At 39.5% G+C, this 23915-nt stretch overlaps 1 pseudogene; it reads left to right on the top strand.

Moving 5' to 3' along the window:
* Nucleotides 1-12052: 12052 nt before the first annotated feature.
* Nucleotides 12053-13111, top strand: LOC145946431 (uncharacterized; annotated as a pseudogene).
* The last annotated feature ends 10804 nt before the right edge of the window (nucleotides 13112-23915 follow it).

The following is a 23915-nucleotide window of genomic DNA, read 5'->3' as shown; positions in this document are numbered from 1 at the left end:
AAACAATCGGGCCGTTATACCGACCGTTTGTTTAAATCCCGTCCTGCACACCGCACCGACAACCAACGATTCCCGAAGAGAGTTCCCGAAGACGCGCGGAAAATCCCGAACGCGACAACCGGGCCGCTTAAAAAGAGCGATCTCAGACGGGAAGAGATCACTCCGGTTCCCGCTCCGCTCTCAAACACATCTCCAGCTCCGATACCGATTCCGATACGCTCAAAGACGGCTAAGCCAGGGGGTCGGGCGTACTCTGCCTCCGGTGGGAGTTCCCACCTATGCCGCTCGGAAAGCATTCCGGCCTAATTAATTTGACCACGAGTAAACGACCCCAGGGGTCGGGGATGCCCGGTCTCTATCGAGAGTTCTCGATTCGCGGAAACGCTCGTATCCCTCCATACTCCGGCGCTGGACATCACCTCAAGGTAGGGAGTTCCCTGCTTTGGACGGGAGTTCCCGTCACCAGTAGCCATCCCGAGGCACCATAAAATCCCGTGGGACAACGCGAGGAAATCCGCGGACACGCACGAAGGACCGAAGCGCGCGAAAGAATGCGTATAATTCGATATATCGAACGCTCTCTCGGGCACGAAGAGAGAGCGTGAAGAAAAACCCGCATTCCGAAGCCACGCACTCGGCCCCGCCGCGCCCCGCTTCCCGTGTCGTCGACGCTCGCGCGACATCAACACGCGACCGAGACAGTGCAAAGGCCCGGCCCTTTAAATTGTCTCTAAACACGAGCCTGGGGCAATAACCTCGCGGCCGAAACATATGATCACGAATCTCTTTAATTGTATTTCTATTATATCGCGGATTATTTTGATATATGTGTCCGAAACGTTTAACGCATGGTTTCTTTAATTGTATTTCTATTATATCGCGGATTATTTTGATATATTTGTCCGAAACGTTTAATGCATTGTTTCTTTAATTGTATTACTATTATATCACGGATTATTTTGATGTATTTAGCCGAAGCGTTTAACGCATTGTTCTTTAATTGTATTTCTATTATATCGCGGATTATTTTGATGTATCTACCCGAAACGTTTAACGCATTGTTTTGTTAACTGTATTTCTATTATATCGCGGATTATTTTGATGTATCTATCCGAAGCGTTTCACGCATTGTTTCTTTAATTGTATTACTATTATCTCGCGGATTATTTTGATGTATTTAGCCGAAGCGTTTACCGCATTGTTTCTTTAATTGGATTGATATTATTTCGCGCATTATCCGAAACGATTTAGGCATTGTTCCTTTAACAGTACTGATATTATATCGCGAATAATTTCGTGGTATTTATCCGAAGCAATGAATGCGCTCTTTTCGTTAGTTTAGTATCTCGCGAATTATTATATGTACCCAAAGCGTACGAAACATTATTTTCTTTTGTTTTACTGAATAAACTGTTTATTTATTTAAATATTAAACCACCGTCTTGTGTTTTCGCCTCAACCGTTTTCCCCGAACCTTGTGATGCCGACTGAGCGAAGTCCGGCCGTATCGGGAAAAACGACCCGTTACAAAACAAACAATTATGTCGCGGCTCCTTCCATATCATACAGTTCTATTAAATGATGGCGCACACATCTGTACATAGTGTAACAATTTCGTGCGCGCATCTCGCGATTGGCCACCTTCGCGCTGTAATAAAGGTATCCTTTAATTTTTCTTTTCCAAAAATTTTCCAATTCATTTACTCTGACAAGTAAACCTACGGAAGTGTCACTCACCGATTTTAATGAAACTTTGCACATTTGTAGAACTATGAAAAATATTCGATACGTATTTTTTTTTATCGGCCAAGGTTCGCTCTGAAGGGTTGAAACGACAAGGGTTGGATTTTATGCACCAGGTGGAATAAGTTGAATATTTCAAGACATTAAATAAGTATAGGGGTTTTTTTGGGGTCGCCGAAATTAAATCTGATGTTAAAATTATGGAAATCAAAATGGCCGACCCAATATGGCCTCCAGGTACATAAAAAAAGTGTTCAGTTCGGCCTTGTAGGGTATGTTGTACCAAACATTGACAACCAAAACACGAATATAAAACACGCCGCCAGAGGCAAGGGGACTTGCTTTAATAAAGCACCCCGAAAAGTGAAAGTCCAGTGGACTAACTTTAATAAAGCACCCTAAAAGGTTAGAGGCAAGGGGATTCAACATTTAGTTGCTGACACTCTTCAGTGTGGGAGGCGCATTTCACGGCAATTATTTCCTAATTCGTGTTTTGGTTAGTTTTTTTTTATTCTCCAATAATACCACAATTATTGTCTTTGCGTATATGTCGGATCGCTGACACTCACCAGTAATTTTAATACTAATTCACTAGTTTATCATCCAAATGATTTGCGTTTTCTAATTTCTAATTTTTTTTTCTGCAACATGACCATGAATCCGAAAATTTTAAAGCTTTTAATAACAGCCTTTGATCAACCTCAATATGATTTAGAATCTGTTATAAGTGAAGATGAAAAGGCTTTTAGCTTTCAAATAGAAACTCTTATCAAAGATGCAATTCAAGATTCTCTCCTCGTAGAAACATACAACACACTTACTTTTGACAACAAAAACGCGATTCCGGAACCTGTGTCAATTGAAGATGAAGGCGATGACTTTACGATCGAGGAAAATGTTGATTTTGATGCAACTGCAGTTGAAAAAATCGACGTAGAGTACAAGAGAAAACCTGTTACCTACTGGAAGTCAGGGAGAAAAAATAAATTGAAATTTAAATCAGTGCAACGATGTTTTAAACGGTTGAAATCCAAGCGACAATTGTATAGATGGGAAGCACAAACCATGAACAATGGCACTCGACTCGATAAATTAAAAAAAATTTCGGAATATGTTTTGAATCAATTTCGAGAAGCTGTAGAAAAATCTTTACCAGTTCATGATCTAGACATTCGCAGGTGGGCTTTAAAGGCACGAGATGATGTTTCTTTATCGTCAGATCTATTTATGGCGTCTACAAAATGGATTCATGGATTTAAGCAAAATCATAGAATTGTTTCTCGAAAAGTAAATAAGTTTATTACACAAAAAACATTATCTGATAAAACTAAACTTGAAGAACAAGCCTTGGAATTTGTACAAGATATAAAAGAAGAAATTTCAACAGTTGGAGAAAACAATATCTGGAGTTCTGATCAATCAGGATTCAATTTAGAAATGCATACCGGACGTACTTTATCGTTTAAAGGAGAATTAAAAGTTGAAGCACTGACTCAATCCGTAAATTCGATGACCCACAGTTACACAATTCAGCCCATCATTTCGGCAAGTGGTGTTTTAGTATCGCCCTTACTAATTGTGCTGCAAGAGAAAGATGGGAAGTTTGGACCGCGAGTACAACAAAATCTATTCAAGGCAGAAAATGTACTTGTATTCGCTTCAAATTCAGGTAAGTTGACATCTGCGCTTGTAAAAACATGGTTCCAGGAAGTGTTTCTGTCATCATCTGGTGATAATAGTGTATTGCTGTTAGACTCATGGAGTGGTCAAAATTCAAAAACATTTGAATCATTTTCAAAAATAGAAAAATCGATCTCTAATCCATAACCAGTTCTCTTCACCTCGATTTAAAAATCTTATTAAATATTCCTGGTATAAAAGTGGTTACGCAACGGAAAAACCTCCTGAATTCGACAATCCAGTTGATTACTGTTTTAAGAAATGCGCGGCAATCTGTAATTTGTGTAGTGCTTCAGCAGTAGTCAGATGTGCATGGTGCACAAAATCTTTATGTATGACCCATTTTTTTACAGATTACCACATCTGCGTAATTTTTCAAGACAACAGTGATAAAGATGAGAGGCAAGGGGATTCGCTGTGATAAAGCATCCCGAAGTGAGAGGCAAGGAAACTCACTTGAATAAAGCACCCCGAAAAGTGAGAGGCAAGGGGCCTCACTTTGACCTTTTAAGAGCCGTTATAATGTTTTTTTTATTTTTTTTTCATTCTTCTTTTCATTTGTAAGGACACAACGCATAATAAACCGATTGTCAAAAGACATAACAAAGAGTACGGCCTCGACTCCTGTAAAAAATAATAAAATACAAAAATACAAAAAAAATACAAAAAATACAAATTAAAAATAAAACAAACAAAATATAAAAAAAAGAGGAGCTACATAACTTTCTACGTCCCCGCCGTTAGCTCTGGGTTACGCCAAAGGAAAGTTTTATGCATGAATGTAACTGCTAATATTCATAGTGCAGCTTACGTTGGTAACATTGTTCCTGCGTAAAATTTCGAAATCAGAATTGTGATTAGCGATATCAAAAACCTTGAGAAACACCGAAATTCAACATTTTTTACAATATTTCCATACCCTACAAGGCCGAACTGAACACTTTTTTTATGTACCTGGAGGCCATATTGGGTCGGCCATTTTGATTTCCATAATATTAACATCAGATTCAGTTTCGGCGACCCCAAAAAACCCCTATACTTATTTAATGTCTTGAAATATTCAACTTATTCCACCTGGTGCATAAAATCCAACCCTTGTCGTTTCAACCCTTCAGAGCGAACCTTGGCCGATAAAAAAAAATACGTATCGAATATTTTTCATAGTTCTGCAAATGTGCAAAGTTTCATTAAAATCGGTGAGTGACACTTCCGTAGGTTTACTTGTGAGTGTCAAAATTAACGAGACTGCGTCCCTTGCTATAGAAAAGATATATATTGGGATTAAAATTTCATAATAATATTATTTTTAATTGATTCTGACCTGTAATATTGATTGTGAATCGGTTCTTCACTTGGCAGGGAGATAGGGTCGGAAGTCACGATAATGGGTAAAGGTGATTTCTCACCTCTCCATATACTGAGGTAAAACGCATCGAATTTAAGTCGAGATTCAAGATCTAAAGTACCGGCCGCACCCCATACCATTGAGACAATCATGGCTGCCTGAAACCAAATTGTCAAATACTGGTTGAATGTCTTTGGATTCTCATCGATGGCATTTTCTATCAGCAGCTGGAAAATCGACATGGTTGATACAGCGCGATGAATTTCTCCAGCGCTTATAGTTGTCCGGCATTCCTTTCTAATAAATTCTAAACAGAGATCCATCAGCCAATGAAATAGCTCGTTTATCATTTTCTCTTGATTTGCCGCCCAAATAGGATTCAATCCACAAATCCATGATTCAAAAATAGGTCGCCAACCAAGAACGACTGGTTCCACATAGATCATACCGCAGCGAGAAACCGTAGCGGGCGATGCGTGCATCAAATCCATTGTTTCAAAGATCATCGACATATTTCCAGTCATGTGCATCACCTATTCATGTAACAAATTTCTTGTTTTACTAATTTTATTTTTTATACTTCTATCCTTATACAGAAGATATTTTATTTTAAACTATTTAGCCGAAAATTTAAAAAACTGAGTTCGACAGGCAAAAATGTTTCGGACAAAATTTATAGACTTTTGAAGAAGAGAAAAGTTGATAACGTTGAATTTTAACTATGGTCATTTCTTAAGATTATGTAAAGGGCAACCTTATTTTCTTTTTTTTTACTTACTTTAATCTTTTAATTACTTTGACTACTAAAATTGATAAAGTCAATAATCTTATACAAATACTTTCTAAAATTATGCTACAGAACAAGAACATTTAATAGTATCTTGTTAAGCATAATGTGAAGAACTTATATTATAATAGCTTTTAATGTTATTTTTTCATATTTTATTCTACATCGGCCAAAAAAGAAACGGTACACCTAAAAAGTAGTAAAAAATTGTAAAAGTTCAAGAATTTATAACTCAGCTAATAATTATGATATCGATTCGTTTAAAAAACGAAAATAAAGCTTGAAGTCTATAGTTTGAGAAAATTCTAGTGCCGATTACATGAAATAACCAGTTTTGCAATGACAAATGACAGAGTGAGAACCTGCAAAATTGATAAATAGAAGGTCTACTTTTCTGAATTGCACGGCGTGAATCAGTTGATGTCGCTCAATGGGATAAAAAGCATGTAAAAACTCAAACTTTTCTCTTTAAAATGCGCTTTGGCGGAAATCGATACGATAATTTTTCGCTGAGTTATCTCAATTTGAAAAAAATCGGTTTTTTAACGACAAATTATGATTTAAAACGTGTATCTGCTATCTTTATCAAAAAATTTGAATTTTCACGTGCTTTTTATCCCATTGAGCTACGTCAACTGATTCACGCCGTGCAATTCAGAAAAGTAGACCTTCTGTTTATCAGTTTTGCAGGTTCTCACTCTGTCATTTGTCATTACAAAACTGATCATTCCATGTAATCGGCACTAAAATTTTCTCAAACTACAGACTTAAAGCTTCGTTTTCGTTTTTTTAACACCTCGATATCATAATTATTAGCTGAGTTATACATTTTTAAATTTTCACAATTTTTAACTACTTTTTAAGTATATCGCTTTTTTTGACCGAGTGTATTTATTTTTTTGTTTCTGTATCTTTTGTTGTAAATTCCTGGAGAAATTGAAAACTTAATTGAAGAACGAAAAAATGTTTGCAAAATAAAGAAATAACACTTCAACCATTCGTACTTGTAGTTTCAAACGATATCGACCTTATTTCTTACGTTATTATTGATCATTTGAAATATAAACTTCCAACCATACGTAAAGCAGTGGATATATGCTTCAAAAGTTTTCACATCTTTACGAGGGTTGTCTGAAAAGTTTCCGACCTAACAAAGATACAAGACATTTTTTCTTCAAATTAATTTTTATTTTTCTACATAGTCTCCTTGTAAGTCTATACACTTCTCCCAGCGATGCTCCCATCTCTTCAACCCGTCCAAATAGTACTCGGCGTCTTTCTCTGCAAAATAGTTGTTTACGAAGGTGATGGCCTCTTCATTCGACGAAAATCTCTGTCCTCCGAGCGCAACTTTTAGCTTAGGGAACAAAAAAAAGTCGCTTGGGGCTAGATCTGGTGAGTAAGGAGGGTGGTCAAGCAGTTCAAACCGTAATTCGTGGATTTTCGCCATGGCAACCGCTGAGGTGTGAGACGGCGCATTGTCTTGGTGAAACAAAATTTTTTTTCTGCAAATGTGGCCGTTTTTCCGCAATTTCTGCCTTCAGCTTGTCAAGTACTGATGCGTAGTATGCTCCTGTAATGGTTTTTCCTTTTTGAAGATAATCGATTAAGATAACTCCATGACTATCCCAGAAAACAGTTGCCATTACTTTCCCAGCCGAAGGAACAACCTTTGCTTTTTTTGGAGCCGATTCCCCCTTCGCAGTCCACTGTTTTGACTGTGTTTTTGTTTCTGGAGTATAATGGTGTATCCTAGTTTCATCTACAGTAATTAATCGGCGCCAAAACTCTGATTTATTGCGCCTAAACTGCGCCAACAGAGCGTTGGAAATGTTCATTCGAACACGTTTTTGGTCCAAAGTGAGCAAACGCGGCACCCAACGCGCGAACAGCTTTCTCATGCCTAAATCTTGATTTAATATGTGACAAACACGTTCTTTGGACATGTTCATAGCCTCTGCTATCTCTCTAACTTTAATTCGACGGTTGTCTAGCACCATTTGGTGAACTTGAGCGATATTATCGTCAGTGGTTGCAGTTTTTGGACGTCCTGAACGTTCATCGTCACCCAAGCTGGTACGGCCACGTTTAAATTCAGCAGCCCAAAATTTCACGGTGGTAAATGATGGTGCAGAGTCCCCGTACACAGCGTCCAACTCGTCTTTGATTTGCGTAGGCGTATTGCCTTTCAAAAACAAATATTTAATGACAGCTCGATACTCGATTTTTTCCATTTTCACAAAAACACTCACATCGACTCACTCAAATGATTGTCAAACAACAACTGCGCGTCCAAAATGGCTGAAATTTTGGTGAGTACCTTTCAAAGCATGCGCAAACACATTCCCCAACTTTTGTTTACGAGTGCTGCCATCTTCATGTTGAGGTCGGAAACTTTTCAGACAACCCTCGTAATGTAAAATATCCTGGGGCTTGATTTTTTAATTCATTCGCAAGAGAAACGTATGCGCAAAACGTATTCGGCTCTTATAGAAAAGTTCCAAATTGATTGGCTATTGCATGGCATTGCAATTTTTCTGTAAGAGCCGAATTTGCACATACGTTTCTCTTGCAAATAAATTCAAGAATCGAGCCCCTGCTGAGTGCGAAAAAGTATTTCTTACAACAAGGAATATATGGATTTGAAACTGAGTTTGATTGTAAGAGTCCTATAGTTTTGACTATTTTAAGTTCTTTGAAAGTTCAAGCGCAGAAAAAAACTGATATTATTATTATTATCTATCTTACTGAATTTTCAGATTTTTATTTATCTTTTTAAAACACATTGGTTAAATTGTCATATAAATAGCTTCCTGAATTATACTTCTTCATAATGTAGTTTGTTTTATATTCAACTCTCTCTTGAAATATTACTAGTACTTATGGATATCTTAAGTAAATTCTACTTATAAGGTACATAGTTCATATGTTTTTCCAGGTAGCTCATAGGTTTAACTTTACGTTAAAGTTCAGATTTATGATTTAAATTTTATAAAATAGTTTTCTATAAAAAAAGTTGCTGTTATTATATGTGTTCTTCTCATTTTTTTTTAAGTTTTGTTGTAATTTATATCAATATTGACTTATGACTAATAAAAATAATAATAATAATGACTAATCCGATTACATGCTCAAAAGAATTTAACATTATAAGCTATTTTACTTTATTTTAAAATTTCTCATCTTACAGTCGAAGACGTAATTCAATCTAAACAAGATAGATTTTGTCGTAGAAAATTTGAGTTTTTGTGGTTTTAAGCAGAACTTAATTCAAAAGCATCGGATTCTGACTATAGATCAGTTCTCTCTTATGGTAATAATTTTGAACCTCAAAAATCTACTAAATAGATCCTTAATTAACCTTTCATCAATCCAATTCGAGGCAAAACATCGAAACTTGAAAAAAAATGCAACTGTAGTTAATTCCCGCATAAACATAACGTTAACGTTAACAAAAAGAATCAATTACAGCTTTGCGAAAGATTTTGATCTTATTTCAGTAAAAGAGGTCAGTAAAAGGGGTTTCTTTGAGACATTTATTTTTGATCCTTTAGAGACAATACTTTACGATACTTTCTCATGTACATTACCTTTGGATAGAAATTAATGGAAAAAATATTTAACTAATTACACAATTTTTCTTATTTCTGTTGATGAACCTTTACCGAAATTCGGTTTTATATCGTTTATTTATTGTTATGAGAGAATACAAAAGTTATATTTACTTTAAAAAAGATATTTACCATTTGATACCATTTATACATTGATGCTTATCAAGTCACAGGAAGTGTTCAGTATACGACAGTTTTGACATAAATTTTAGTTCTTTAATGGACATTTTCCCTACTTCGGGTGTTTTACGTTACGGCAATACCAATGATAGTTTTGTATGTTTTTCGTTAATATACTCTTTAATTTAATTTAATTTTGTTTTTTTAAATTTTATATAATTTTTTATATAATTTTTATATAATTTGGTTTTTTTTGTGTTAATTTACTCTTATTATTCCTTTCTAATTTATTAATATATCTATATTAATGTATCTAATTTTTGTAAAACTATATGATAAATAAAAAAGAAAACTTAAACAATTTAATGTTTATTATGTAGAGTGTCAAATTTCGCGGGTCCTTATAGCGCGTGCGGCATCGATTAGCCAATATCGGCATGACACACGATTCGCGTGCGTGAGCGAGTTGCGCGAGGAGAGACGTGTGTGTGTGAGACGCGTGAGAGAATGAGTCGCGCACGAGGAGCGAGAGCGAATTGTCGAGGAAGAAGCGAAAGCGAGTTGTCGAGAAAGGAGCGAGTGTGTGAGAGATAAGAATCGAGGTGTCGAATGTCGTGTTCCGAGAGTTTATCTGCTATCTTCTTTTGTACCTTATTTTATTAATTAAAGACCAAACAATCGTACAGAATTGATTCGGCTATCGCTCTATTACCTTTCATTATAAAAATCTTATATCTTTGGGGGGCTCAGTCGGGATAGAGCAAACAGTGCAGATCGAGAAAGTTTGATCGTTCCGGAAGTGCGACACGTGTCGGAAATAATTTGTGAAGATGCCGTGTGACTTGAGTGCCTTGACCGTTACGGAGTTAGAAGAGAAGCTGAAGGCGCATAGATCATCCATATCGGGTTCGAAAGCGGAGCTTATTTTGCGGCTATGTGAAGCTGACCCGTCGAATTCTTGGGTGGAGAACGGCGAGTCTGGCGGCGTCGAGGATGTCGAAGATGGGCGGAGCGGGGCGCAGGAGGATGCGTTCTGGAGGATGTGTCGTAGGAGAATGTGTCGCGAGAGAATATGTCGCGGCGAGAGATCGAGATGTATAAGCAAGAAAAGGAGCTTGCCGATTTTGCTGTTGCGTGGACAGCTGACGAGGAGAGAAAATCCTGCCGGTGGAGCGACAAGGGCGGCGATGTTCGATGACGGAGAGATGTCTCGCGCGCGCCCACGGGCGAGCTTGACGGTGGCCGATTTATTGAGTGACTTCGATGGTACTTCCAGCAATTTCGATACATGGGAGAAGCAGCTCAGATTTTTAAAAGCGACATATCGACTGGACAACGATTGCGCGAAGCTTCTAATCGGGATGCGATTGAAAAAGAGAGCATTTGAGTGGTTCCATTCGAGGCCGGAGCACATAGAGATGTCCTTCGAGAGGCTTCTCGAAGAATTGGGAGCCATGTTTTGACATCGCGAGAGCAAATTACAGTTACAGAGACAGTTCGAAAGTCGTGTGTGGAAGAAGGAAGAGACATTCCAAGAGTACTTCCATGATAAGACCATCATGGGCAACCGAGTGCCAATCGAGAAGGACGAATTGTTGGAGTACGTCATCGAGGATATACCGGATATCGCGATGCGCGACCAGACGCGCATACAAGGATTTTCGTTCGTAGACGGTTTGTTAAAAGCATTCGAAAAAATAACGTTGCGTGATCGTGGTGTGACGAGTTCAAGTCGGCATGGCAGCAGCAAGGGCATGACTGATGAAAAGAAAAAAATCCAACGGACGCTAAGTGCTGTTTTAATTGTGGTGAATGTGAACACATCAGCGCAAACTGCCCGACGAAGGCTTTAGGAGCTAAGTGCTTTGAATGTGATGCGCGCAGTCATATATCAGCTAAATGCCCGAAAAAAATAACAGTGCGGAAAAATCTGTTGTCGCGTCAATCTCGCGAGCGCCTTATAAGAGATATACGCAAGAAGTAATGTTGGGCGGTCGAGTTATTACGGCACTGATAAATACCGGAAGTGACATATCGATAATGCGGGCGAGCGAGTACGCGATGATAGGATGTGTGAAAAATATAGGTCCGAAAAGATTTTTCTCGCCTATTTTTCCATTGTAAGTTTCGAGGTTACTTAATCAATGGAACTCAGTAATCTCAAAACCAAGAGATACTGTTGCCAAAAATTAAAATTAATTTTCGCGCTTGGCTCTATTGGCCGATTATGAAAACATCTTATTTATTTATTAATATAGAGAGCCGATTAAAAATATTTTCTTAAAACTATAATTAAATGTTTTTTCATTAAGTACTTTTTGAGTTATAAGGCTTGAAAGTTACAGTAGCGCCGGCATTAGCATTACCCAAGATGATCGACCGACCAAAGGCTAAAACCTCTTGAACATTGTTCAAGATCATAATCTTGATAACATTTGTTAAGATCAAGGCCATTGGAAGTTTTTCTTATTTCCATTTTGACGTAAAAATGCCGAATGGTGAGATATTTTTCAGAAGTTAGTTATCAATCTGCCTCATCCAAGGAGGATTAACTGGAGCTCAATAGCAATTGACATACTGACTCTTAGACAATTTCTTCGGCATTCGCATGAAAGACGTCACGTGTCCTGAACCAATAATCCTATTCAAGTAGTTGCAGATACGGAATCTCATCTTAAGTAACTTATCTCTCACTTGTTCCCAATCTCGAGACATTCTCAGACATTCCTGGATTTTTTCGACCGTAAAATCGGAATTCGGAAAAAAATGCCTGATTACTCGCCTAACGAGATTGTCGATATTTTTCTGATCTTAGGAGAATGTCGACGCAATTACAGAATAGCAGCAGCATTGTATCGTAGACGATTCCATCGACGCCAACACCTGGATCATTCTAGGATACGCAAAATTAAAATTAGGATTCGGAGAGGAAATCTTCGTCGTCAACGAAGAAGATACGACAACAATGATCACGTAATGAATCCTTACTTTATAGCAGTTGTGGCGATGGTGCATTTTAACCCACATGTAAGTTTGCGTGAAATTCAACATACGCTGGGCATTCCGAAATCGACTGCTGATAGACATCTAAAAGCCATGAGATATCATCCTTACCACATAACTCTTAACCAAGTCTTAATTGAGCAGGATCACAGAGATCGGTTATTGTTTTGTCAGTGGGCATTACAAAAAATTCGAAACGACAACGAATTTTTTAATTACGTACTTTTCAGTGATGAAGCTACTTTTCACAATACTGGGATAATGAATAGACATAATTGTCACTATTGGAGTTCAGTTAATCCTCATTGGATGGGGCAGATTGATAACCAGCATCGTTGAAACCTAACTGTCTGGTGTGGAATTGTTAATGGCTATTTAATTGGTCCTTATTTTTTTGATGCCATGGTTAATGGTGCAAATTATTTACAGTTGCTGAGAGACGATCTTCCGGGTTTACTTGAAAATGTTGACCTTGATACAAGGAGGAGAATGTGGTTGCAACAAGATGGTCCTCATTATGCCAATACGGTCAAAGCTTTCCTCAATAATACCTTTCGTAATCGATGGATTGGCAGAGGCGGTCCAGTAAGATGGCCAGCAAGATCGCCCGATTTAACATCGCTTGATTTTTATTTGTGGGGCTACCTCAAAGATGTAGTTTACCGGAATGCACCGATCACAAGAGATGACATGAAGGAAAGAATCCGAGCTGCGTGCAATATTCCACGTAATGTACTCTTGCGTACTGTTAGACATTTTGAACGCCGTATTCAGTACTGCCAACAAGTCAACGGTACGACCTTCGAACATTTAATTAATTGAATTATTACTATGGATCAACCACCGATTTTGCCTTCATTGGCTGGATCAATCACCGATCTTGCCTTCATTGGCTGGATCAACCACCGATCTTGCCTTCATTGGCTGGATCAACCACCGATCTTGCCTTCATTGGCTGGATCAACCACTGATCTTGCCTTCATTGGCTGGATCGTTCTCCAAACACAAAAGAGGTGTAAATCCGACTGGGCAACCTTCGCGCGGTACACTTTGGGTAATGCTAATGCCGGCGGTACTGTAACTTTCAAGCCTTATAACTCAAAAAGTACTTAATGAAAAAACATTTAATTATAGTATTTTGGAAAGCTTTCGATGTCAGCTACAAGAATGTCAAATAAAAAATGGGGGTTTCCATTTAAGATTTTAAAGTTAACCTTCAAATGACCTTCAAATTTGACCTCAAGGTCAAAGTCAAGGTCACCATCGGATGTCCCCCTCGAAATCCTACGATGGAAAGTCAAATGACAGAAGGAAAAGATTCAGAAAAATAATTTTATTAATAAATCTCTAAATAAAAAAGACGGAATTTTTACATAGAAAAACATGTTGAAAGAGTTACCAAGTTTTTCTTGAATATCTTAAAAAATATTGGGAAAATAAAAAAATGCTTCAGATAAAAGTTGTTCAAATTAATTAGTAGAAAAAGATGTTATAATAAAAAATATGAGTTTCCAAAAATAATTCATTCTCATCTTCACTTGACCTTGGAGACGCCGCCCAAGGTCATATGAATATTACTATGTTATGTCCCCCTCGAAACCCTACAACTTTTGTAGGAAACATTTTTCGATTTAACGCAGTGTTTCTGAGATATTTGAGTGGGTCCTTTAAAATGGGACACCCGGTATACTGTGACGTTGCCGTCACGACGCGCATCCCTCCGGCCGAAATCGCGGGGCAAGGGGCAGAGCGCCACGCGAGAGAGAGTACGAGAGCCATACCGATTATCCCCGGAGAGACGGTTTGCGATAGCGAGAATATTAGAGATTTTAATTCGCGTTTTATTTTTAATTTTTTTTATATAATACTGGGAGCCTTGCCGAAGACGTACAATAATAACACGGACCAAATGGCGAGTTCAAAAACACGAACGACAACCTTGACGGAACCACAAAAACAGCCTTGTTTATCCAGCGGAAAAATTTCGGCAAACACGAGGACGCAACCGTAACCGCGCGAAGCGCGCACATCCTCAAGGCGACGCAGGGACGCATTCAACGGGGGCGAATAACCCACCCGCACCGCCGAGACGAAAAAGCATTCGGCCGTCATCCAGCGGAGCCGAGAAAAACCAGATCAGCCGCAACCCCAAACACCACGAGGTCAAAGGACCGGCGAGGCTACCGAAAAAGTAGCCTAATTAGCGCGGGTTATCGATAAGGGCGGTGTGGCCCTAAGTACGGCCGTGCGAAGACCGCGCGACAACGAGAAGTCGTGCGACGCGGTAATTGGGTGGGCGTCCGCGCAACCCCTTTCGCGCAGGATTGAGTCCCGATATCGATTCGGGGCGGTAGATCCGACACTCTCGTACTGCCTGTCGTGTTGGTCGCGTGCCCGGTCCCGAGAATCAGCTGATACCGAGGGACGAAGGACAAGCTGAGCTATCGAGGGAGAATCGAGCACCAAAGGGAGAGAGGAATCTTACCGGTGAGGCTACCCGTGCCGTAAGACTAGAATTACGTTCGCGTAAGTCCGAGTCTCGATCGTTCTTATCGCCGTCGCGCGGCTTACGCACGGCCGTACTTAGGGCGACAGTGTCCTTATCGGTAGTTCGTAATAATCATAATGGGCGGTAATAGCGTTACGCTTTCGAGAGCCTCGACTATTCTTGGAGCCTCATGGTATCTCGCGGTGTGGCCGGGATCGTTTTTCAGTTCCGTCGAACTGCAGTTCGATGCGGTCCGCCCTCGTGAATTCGGGGTGACTTCCTCGCCTTTTCAATATACGTCACTGCCCGGTCGGGAGGGCTTGCGCGATCTGCGCTGTAACGGCCGCATCCTTGAATCGGCCGATTCCCCAATTTTTGTAAATACGGTGGCTCCGAACGGTTTTTATGTCTCTCCAAGGTTGCCGACTATGCTTTTGATGCTCTCTACGTTGCCGTTGTTGTTCGACTCTGTCCTCTCAACAACGCTCCGTGTACGATAAAAAAAAATAAAAATAAACGCGAATTAATAATATAATTTCGGTATCGCAAGCCGTCTCTCCGAGGAAAATCGGTGGCTCTCGTGCTCTCTCTCTCTCTCTTTCGCGTGGCGCGGCCGCTCGGCCCTTGCCCCGCGATTTCGGCTGGAGGGACGCGCGTCGTGACGGCAACGTCACAGTATATATATACCCAGATAGCAAAATATTAGCAGCATGTCGGCAGTATAACAGCAGATCTAATCATGACTTTACAGCAGATTCCTATTCACTGTGTCTGCAATTGATGATATTCTGCTAGCATAGTTAGTAAGCAAAATCTGACAGCAGATTGGCGGCAGAAACCGAGCAGATCTGCACATATAGTTTGATGGCAGATTGGCGGCAGAAACCGAACAGATCTGTCAAACGCAATCTAATAGCAGATTGGCGGCAGAAATCGAGCAGGATCTGCACAGTTCCTTGCCATTTGAATATATAAGGATAATAAAATTCAATATTTTTCGATGAATATAACAGATGCATAAGACGTGTTATCCGCTACTTATAATTTTTTTTTTTCATAAATATGATATTTAATGTATAACATATTATATTGTATGTAGTTATATCTCACATAGCAATTAAATGTTCAATTTAATCTATTAATTAAATTAATAAAATAAATTGTAAAAATAATTAAATTTATATAATTTATAAAATTTAAGATATAATTTATATGAGAATTAAATTTTGCTTTATGCTTTAAATAGAAAGTAAATGGATAATTTTTCATGTATATCCTATTGATTCTAATAAGTTTAATATTCTCATGTTAGACTTGTCAGATATCAAAAATTAAACTGATAGAAAAATATACTTTTGATCTTTTATTAATAGCCACAACTTGCAGACTTTATATCTATTTTTAACAGAAATTTGATTGCGAGAAAATACATCACATAGCGGTAGGTGAAGGAACTATTAAATAACTGCAAAATGCAGATCCTGTCAATTTGCCATCAGATTGTGCGCGCGCAAATCTTGCTCGATTTCTGCCGTCAATCTGACACCAAACTGCGTTGCGCAAATCCTGCTCGGTTTCTACTACCAATCTGCTATGATAATTCTATACAAATCCTGCTTGATTTCTGCTACTGACTTGCTGCCAAATTATGTCAGCAGATTTTATAACATTTTTGCCAACGTTCTGCTATCATTATCTGATATAACAAGTTTTGTATAAAATCTGCAGTTTTTTTGCTGGCAAAAATATATAGCACAGTTTTAATACATGCTCTTGACAGATTTGGCTATCTGGGTATATATATATATATATATATATATATATATATATATTGTTACGTCCTCGGGACGGCTTTTACGGTTCTCGCAAAAATGTCACACGCACTCACTCGCGCGCGAAATGAATCCACTCTCGTAAGGAAGCAATGACCTTTAATATAACGACCCAATACGCGAAAGCGACGAGATACAATATTATTTGCATGTACAATGAAAGAAAGCTTGTTTGATCCACATGCGTCCGCTCGATGCGTCAGCCAGACCAAATCTGTCATGGAGCCGAAAAACAATGACAGGGCGGTTGTCAATAAACAACCCCCTTTACGATGAAGCTCCACGATGACACTCAAGGGATGATATTCAGGGGAAGAAAGACCAGGGACGTAACAATATATATATATATATATGTTGTTGTTATGATTCATATACGTCATTGATTAATTTTAATTAATTAGATTACTCGTAAGATTAATTAGTTTTATTTTTCATGTTTCACAATTTTCTGATTTTTCGGGTTGCCTAACTTCCTTTGGTAGAAACATTATCTTTGAAAAATTATATTAATGTAATTAAATGGAGCTGTTTTTATAATGAGAAACTTTACGCACACCTGTAGGGAAGTAAGTAAATAAATTAAAAGGAAAAACTGCCCTCATATGTAGAGGAGCTTTTCGCTTTTCTCGATATATCTCGAAAATTATTCGAAATATAAAAAAATGTTTTAGACAAAAGTTTTATGGTAAAAGCACCTCTATGTAACCACATTAATAAAATTTAAAAAAAAAATTTTTTTCCAACAATTTTCGAAAAAATTTTTCCCCAAAATTATTTTTTCAAAGTTTTATTAATGTGGTTAAATAGAGGTGTTTTTAGCATAAAACTTTTGTCTAAAAAACATTTTTTTATATCTTGAATAATTTTCGAGATATATCGAGAAAAGCAGAAAGCCATTCTACTTATGAGGGGTGGTTCACCCCCTCACCGAAATTCAGCACAAAAAAAAATAGGTTTCTGTTGTAGATAAACTACTATACTTGTACACCAAGTTTCAAAATTTTTTGAATTTCCAGCTTGCCTAACTTCCCTTGTTAGTAACTAAATACAAGCCGGTTAAGACGCAGGAAACAGATATCAAAATGACTATTATTTTAAAAGATGCCGAGCCGTTTTATCAGAAGGCGAGACTACTTTCGCTTTGAGAGAGATATCGTTAATGCTCAGATCGATGAGTGGAAGGAGGAAGGCATAGTTCGAGAATCCGTTTCTGATTTCGCGAGTCCCGTCGTTCTCGTAAAGAAAAAGAATGGCTTTCATAGATTGTGTATAAAATATAGAATGCTTAACAAGAAAATAATCAAAGACCGCTACTCTCTTCCCCTCATCGAGGATCAATTGAATCGTTTGTAGGATGCGAGGATTTTTAGCACTATCGATTTAAAAAATGAATTTTTCCATGTGCGGATGGACGAAGCGAGTATAAAATATACATCTTTTATTGTACCGGATGGACAGCACGAATTTTTAAGAGTTCTTTTCGGTTTATGTAATTCTCCTTCCGTCTTTCAAAGATTATTAACGCGGTCTTTAGAGATCTAATAAAGCAAAAAATTGTGTTAGTTTATATGGATGATTTAATTGTACTTTCGGCTAATGAAGACGAAGGATTAAAAAATCTGAAGATTGTTTTAGACACTGCGAGTCGAGCCGGCCTAACAATAAATTGGGAAAAGTGCTGTTTTTTGCGTCGCGCGGTAGAATTCCTTGGACACGTTGTCGAAAACAGTACGATACGACCGTTGGAACAAAGAACTGAAGCGTTTGTATGTTTTCCGGAGCCCAAGAACATGCGACAGATACAGTCATTTTTAGGCTTGAATGGCTACTTTTGTAAATTTGTTCCGAGATATAGAGCGATTGCGCTGTCGAACTTGTTAAAAATGAATGCGAGATTTCAGTTTGGTGCAACCGAGAGGAATGCCTTCGAGCAATTAAAACTTATGCTGAGCGAGAGGCCAGTACTGAATTTGTTTCGGATAGGCGCGGAGACCGAATTGCATACTGACGCGTCCATGTACGGGTTTGGAGCAATACTTCTCCAAAAAGGTAGCGAGGACCAATCATTACCACAGACTTCTATATATTATCTAGACTGCTGAATTGCTATAGTTTAGTACAGGTTGCATTGAAGTCAGTAAATAACAATCCGCCATCTTTGAAAGTACCTCATGTACATATATCCTGTCAATGTATAAGTGATCGATAATGTACATGAAGCCATGTGTAAGTGATACATGACATTTTGTAAAATATATTTTCGCAAAATGCTATAATGCGTGTCATTTCAATTGGCTTCATTTGCAAAGCCTGTATTAGCAGTCTAGATAATATATAGAAGTCTGTGATCATTACATCCAGTGTATTATGCGAGTGGTAAAACCACCCCGGCGGAAGAGAAATATCCGAGTTATGAATTGGAGATTCTGACAATTGTTAGAGCGCTTAGCGGTTTCGCACATACTTGCTAGGAATAGAATTTAAAATTGTAACTGATTGTCGAGCATTCACACAAACAATGTCAAAGAAAGACCTTTGCGTGCGAGTAGCTAGATGGGCGTTGTCGTTAGAAAAATTTCAATATGTAATAGAGCATAGGCCAAGCAAAAACATGGCGCATGTTGACGCTCTCAGCCGAAACCCATTGCCGATGTGCTTAATAGCGAGCGAATGCGAGAAGGGGCTGCTTGCGCGATTGAAGAGAGCCCAGAGCGCAGATGACGACTTAAAAGGAATATTCGAGGCGATCGAGCAAGGTCGATCGGAGGGCTACTTGATTCGAGGCGGAGTGCTGTACAAGGAGGATGACGACGATGTTGGTCGTTCTTAGGACCATGCAGCTGCAGATGATCAGGAGAGTGCACGAGCAGGGACACTTCGGGATTGCAAAAATGGAGGCACTCGTGAGGAAGGACTACTGGATCCCTAATTTACGCCCTAAGGTCGAAAATGTTCTGCAAAACTGCGTTCCATGTATTTTAGCGGAGCGAAAGCATGGAAGAGCAGAATGTTTTTTGAGTCCGATTAACAAAGGAGACACGCCATTAGATCTTTCCATATTGATTAATTAGGTCCCTTGCAATCAACTAAAAAAAGTTATGCGCATATTTTCGTTGTCGTGAATGCGTTCTCGAAATTCATGTGGCTGTATACAACCAGATCAACGAGCACAGCGGCGGCTATCGAGCGGCTACGAAGACAGTTATGTACGTTTGGTAATCCAAGAAGAATCATATCGGACAGAGGCGCTGCATTTACGTCGAGAGAATTCGAAGAATATTGCCAGTCGGAGAACATAGAGCATCAGTTGACGACCACGGGAGTACCAAGAACGAACAGGTTGAGCGTGTAAAACGCAAGCTTATACCCTTGTTAACGAAGTTGTCGGCCCCTAAGCCAAGTGAATGGTACAGATATCTAAAAGCTGTGCAGATGTGCCTAAATGCGGTGCAGAGGAGTATCAAAATGACATCTTTCCAGGTGTTGCTGGGCGTCCATCCACGCATCAAGGATAGCTCTGATGTCAGGGAGCTACTCGAGGACGAGATCGTTATGTCTTTCAATCGAATGAATCGAACATCGAAAAGGTTTAACAAGAGAATAAGAAGACTTACGACAAAAAAAGGAAAAAATCTCTGAGCTATCGCGAAGGAGACATCGTTTCGATTAAGCGTGTACGCAGCAGTCCTCATCTTAAATTGGCGCATAAGTACCTCATGCCGTACGAAATTATAAGAGTCTTGTGCAACCACCATTATCTTTTGCGCAAAGTCGGCGAAAGCGAAGGTCCAGTCCAGACGTCATCCGCAACTGATTATATGAAGTCCTGGATACAGGATGACGACTACGATGTATCGGAGGACAATGAAGACGGCGAGCGGTTGAGGCGACCTTGATTTCAGAATGGCCGAGTGTAAGGTGTCAAATTTCACGGGTCCTTATCGCACGTACGGCATCGATTAGCCAATATCGGCATAACACGCGATTCGCGTGCGTGAGCGAGTTGCGCGAGAAGAGACGTGTGTGTGTGAGACGTGTGAGAGAGTGAGTTGCGCACGAGAAGCGAGAGCGAGTTGTCGAGGAAGAAGCGAGAGCGAGTTGTCGAGAAAGGAGCGAGTGTGTGAGAGGCAAGAATCGAAGTGTCGCGTTTCGAGAGTTTATCTGTTATCTTCTTTTATACCTTATTTTATTAATTAAAGGCTAAACGATCGTATAGAATTGATTCGGCTATCGTTCTATTACCTTTTATTATAAAAATAATCCTACAATTAATCTTATTATTTCTAAAAGCTTACTAAGAAATCCGTTTAATTAAAAAAAATTTCGTTAAATCAAGTCTTGTTGAACATGGACATTTAATGTAACAAAAAAATGTTAACTGTTATTTGAAAATTTGGTGATATTAACACACAAATGTGATTCAGTAAACGAAATTTAAATAAATAACAAAAAAATTAATTTTATGAAATTAATAATTTTATTCACTGAACTAAATTTGTGTTAATATAACCCGAAATAAATTTTTTTTTGTATTAACTAAAGAATTTACCCATATCCAAACGAGTGATTTAGTTGATTCAATTAAATTTTACTTCATTCAACAAAATGAGTCTCTCAGTGTATGCGTCAATAAGTTCATAGGTTTCGAATACACAAAATCTAGTAACTATATGTATAAGAAGCCTAGCAGTCTAACATCTTATAAATATCGTAAAAATGGTATAACCCGCTTGGTGACAATCGAACGTAATTGGCTCTTACTTTACATCCAGTAAGTTAATATTGATTGTTGACAAGACAGCAGCTCAGCAGTTATTCTGCTGAACGTAGCAATACGTTTGTAATGATGCTTTCTGTCCGAAGCCTCTCGGCCGAACACTGCCAGAAGGCTCTGAGCCCGGCGAACATCGGCTGGGCAGTGCAGCAAACGCGAGTTGCCAATTTTTTAAACACTTGAAAATGATTGTTTACTCGAGTCGTTACCGCGATGGTCGCCCGGTATTTCATTTCGACAGTTGAGGTAAAACCTTTACAAAATCTTTTACGGAAATCGGTTGATTTTAATTTTGATGATGCGTTATAACCATGCTTTCGAGTGATTAAAAAAATTAACATCTTTATTTCCAGATTTATGGCTATATAATCCGCATTCTGAGACAGAGCTTCATACTGACGCGAGTTCATTAGCTTTAACTGCTATCTTATTACAAAAGCAGGACTTCCGTTTCCGGTTAGGGCAGTGACAGTCGATGTGAAAGTGGTGTGGTTATTTGAGGTGAATAAAGAGAGATCTAAGAGTAAGAAGGATGTGAGAGAGTACGAATCGGGATAGTGCAGCGTGGATGCAAGTGGAGTGAGTGCAGGAGAGGCGAGAGAGTGTGAGAGAGAGACATAGAAAAGGAGTAGAGTTGGTGGTAGCTGAGTGAGTCAGCATTTAGGGAGAAAAGGCGTGATAGGCGAGGGAGGCAACGGGAGTAGAGGAGGAGCTAGGAAATTTAGACAGCGTGGGGACGGCGAGAGGGAGCTAGCAATCGGGCGAGGAAGCAGCAATAGGTAGTTGGTAAGAGAACTATCAGGCATAGAGTAAGGGGCATAGAGAAGGGAACATGGATGAGGTGGCGAAACTAGCGGGTAGTATAGCAAAGGAAAGAAGAGGCAGTATGGGAACGGTAGAAGAAATGCTAAAAAGGAAAAGAGAAGAGACGGAGGAGACGGTTCTGGGAAGAACGGGTGGTAGTGAGGGAGAAGGGGGGTGGGCTTTCAGGAAAAGTAAGAAGGTAGTTAGATCGCCAGAAGAAGAAAGGTGGGACGGACCGGGGGAGTGGAGGGATAGTATGAGGGAAATGAATAAGGAATTTAAAGAAGAGATTTTAGCGGGGCTGGCGGAAATGAAAAGGGAAAATAAGGAGGAAATAAAGGAAGGTAGTAGAGGGCTGGTTGAAATAAGAAACGAGTTGAGGGAATTGAATAAAGAATTAGGGGAGAAGGAAACGGAAGGAATGACGAAACGACTGGAGGAAATGGCGAGAAGATTGGAAAAGCGGAGAGTGAGAGGAAGATGGAAGGTGGGGAGGGGAGTAACGAGGAGACGGGGAGTGGGGGAGGGAAGGGAACAGTAATAGAGGAGTTAATAGGAAAGTTGAGCTCTCTAGAATGGAGGTTAGAGAGAAAGGAAAGGGATGAGAGGAAAAGGAATATAGTAATAAAGGGAATTAAAAAGGGAAAGGGGAAAATTAAGGAAGAGATAGAGAAGCTGCTAAGTGAAATAGGAGTAGAAGGACAGATAGAGGAGGTCAGGAGAGTAGGGGTGAAGATTAAAGATAGAGCGGATATGGCGGTGGTGAAGTTAGGAAGCATAGAGATGAAAAGGGAAATTATGGAAAAGAAAAAGGAAACAAGGGGGTAGAGAGGAAAGGATAGAAGAAGATCGTACATGGAAGGAGAGAAGGATGATGTGGAGGATAGGGGAAATTGCGAGGAGAGAGGAAAATGAGGGTAAGAGAGTAGGGGTGAAATACGGAAGGATCTGGGTGGAAGAAAGCTGGTGGAAATGGGATGAGGAGAGGGAAATTGTAGTGAAGGAAGGAGGAGGATTCAGGGAGCTGAGTGGTGAATACAGAAGGAGAGAGGATGGAGAGAGGATGGAAGGGGTGTTTTGGGGGGAGAAGAGAAAGGGGGACCGGGGCAGGGGGAGGGGGAACATAAGAGGAGAGCATGCGGAAGAGAGTAAGAATAGGGCTTCGGGGGAGGGGAGGAGGATGGGAGCGGAGTTAAAGTAGGATGACAGAGAAAAGGGAAGGGGTTGGAAGGTGATGTTTTGGAATGTGGCAGGGCTAAATAACAAGGATGCAGACTTTTGGGAAGCAGTAAGGGAAGGAGACATAGTATATTTATTAGAGACGTGGGTGGATTCGAGGGGTTGGAAAAAGATAAGGGGGAGGCTTTCGAAGGGATTTTGTTGGGAGGTGCGATATGCAAAAAAAAAGAGTAGAAAGGGGAGAGCAATGGAAGGGATTGTGGTAGGGATTAGAAAAGGGATAGTAATAGAGGGCACGTCAAAGAAGGAGGGGGTAATGGAAAGTTTGGTAAGGCTAGGGAAGGAGAGATGGAGGTTCGTGGGAGTCTATATAAATGGGGATATGGAGGAAAAGTTGATAGGGTTAAGGGAATTGTTGGAGGAAGGGGGAAGAATATTAAGACATTATTGGGAGGAGACTTTAACGCTAGAACAGGGAATTTAGAGGGTAAGGTGTGGGAGAACGGGACAGGCGCGGAGAAGTAGGGCAGGAGGTCAAAGGATACGAAA

Source organism: Prenolepis imparis, unplaced genomic scaffold, assembly GCF_030444845.1.
Source record: "Prenolepis imparis isolate NDT839.2.m4 unplaced genomic scaffold, iyPreImpa1.0 SCAF_16, whole genome shotgun sequence".
Classification (NCBI taxonomy): Eukaryota; Metazoa; Arthropoda; class Insecta; order Hymenoptera; family Formicidae; genus Prenolepis; species Prenolepis imparis.
The sequence above is the reverse complement of the archived record's forward strand: the minus strand, read 5'-3'. Positions and strand labels throughout refer to the sequence as shown.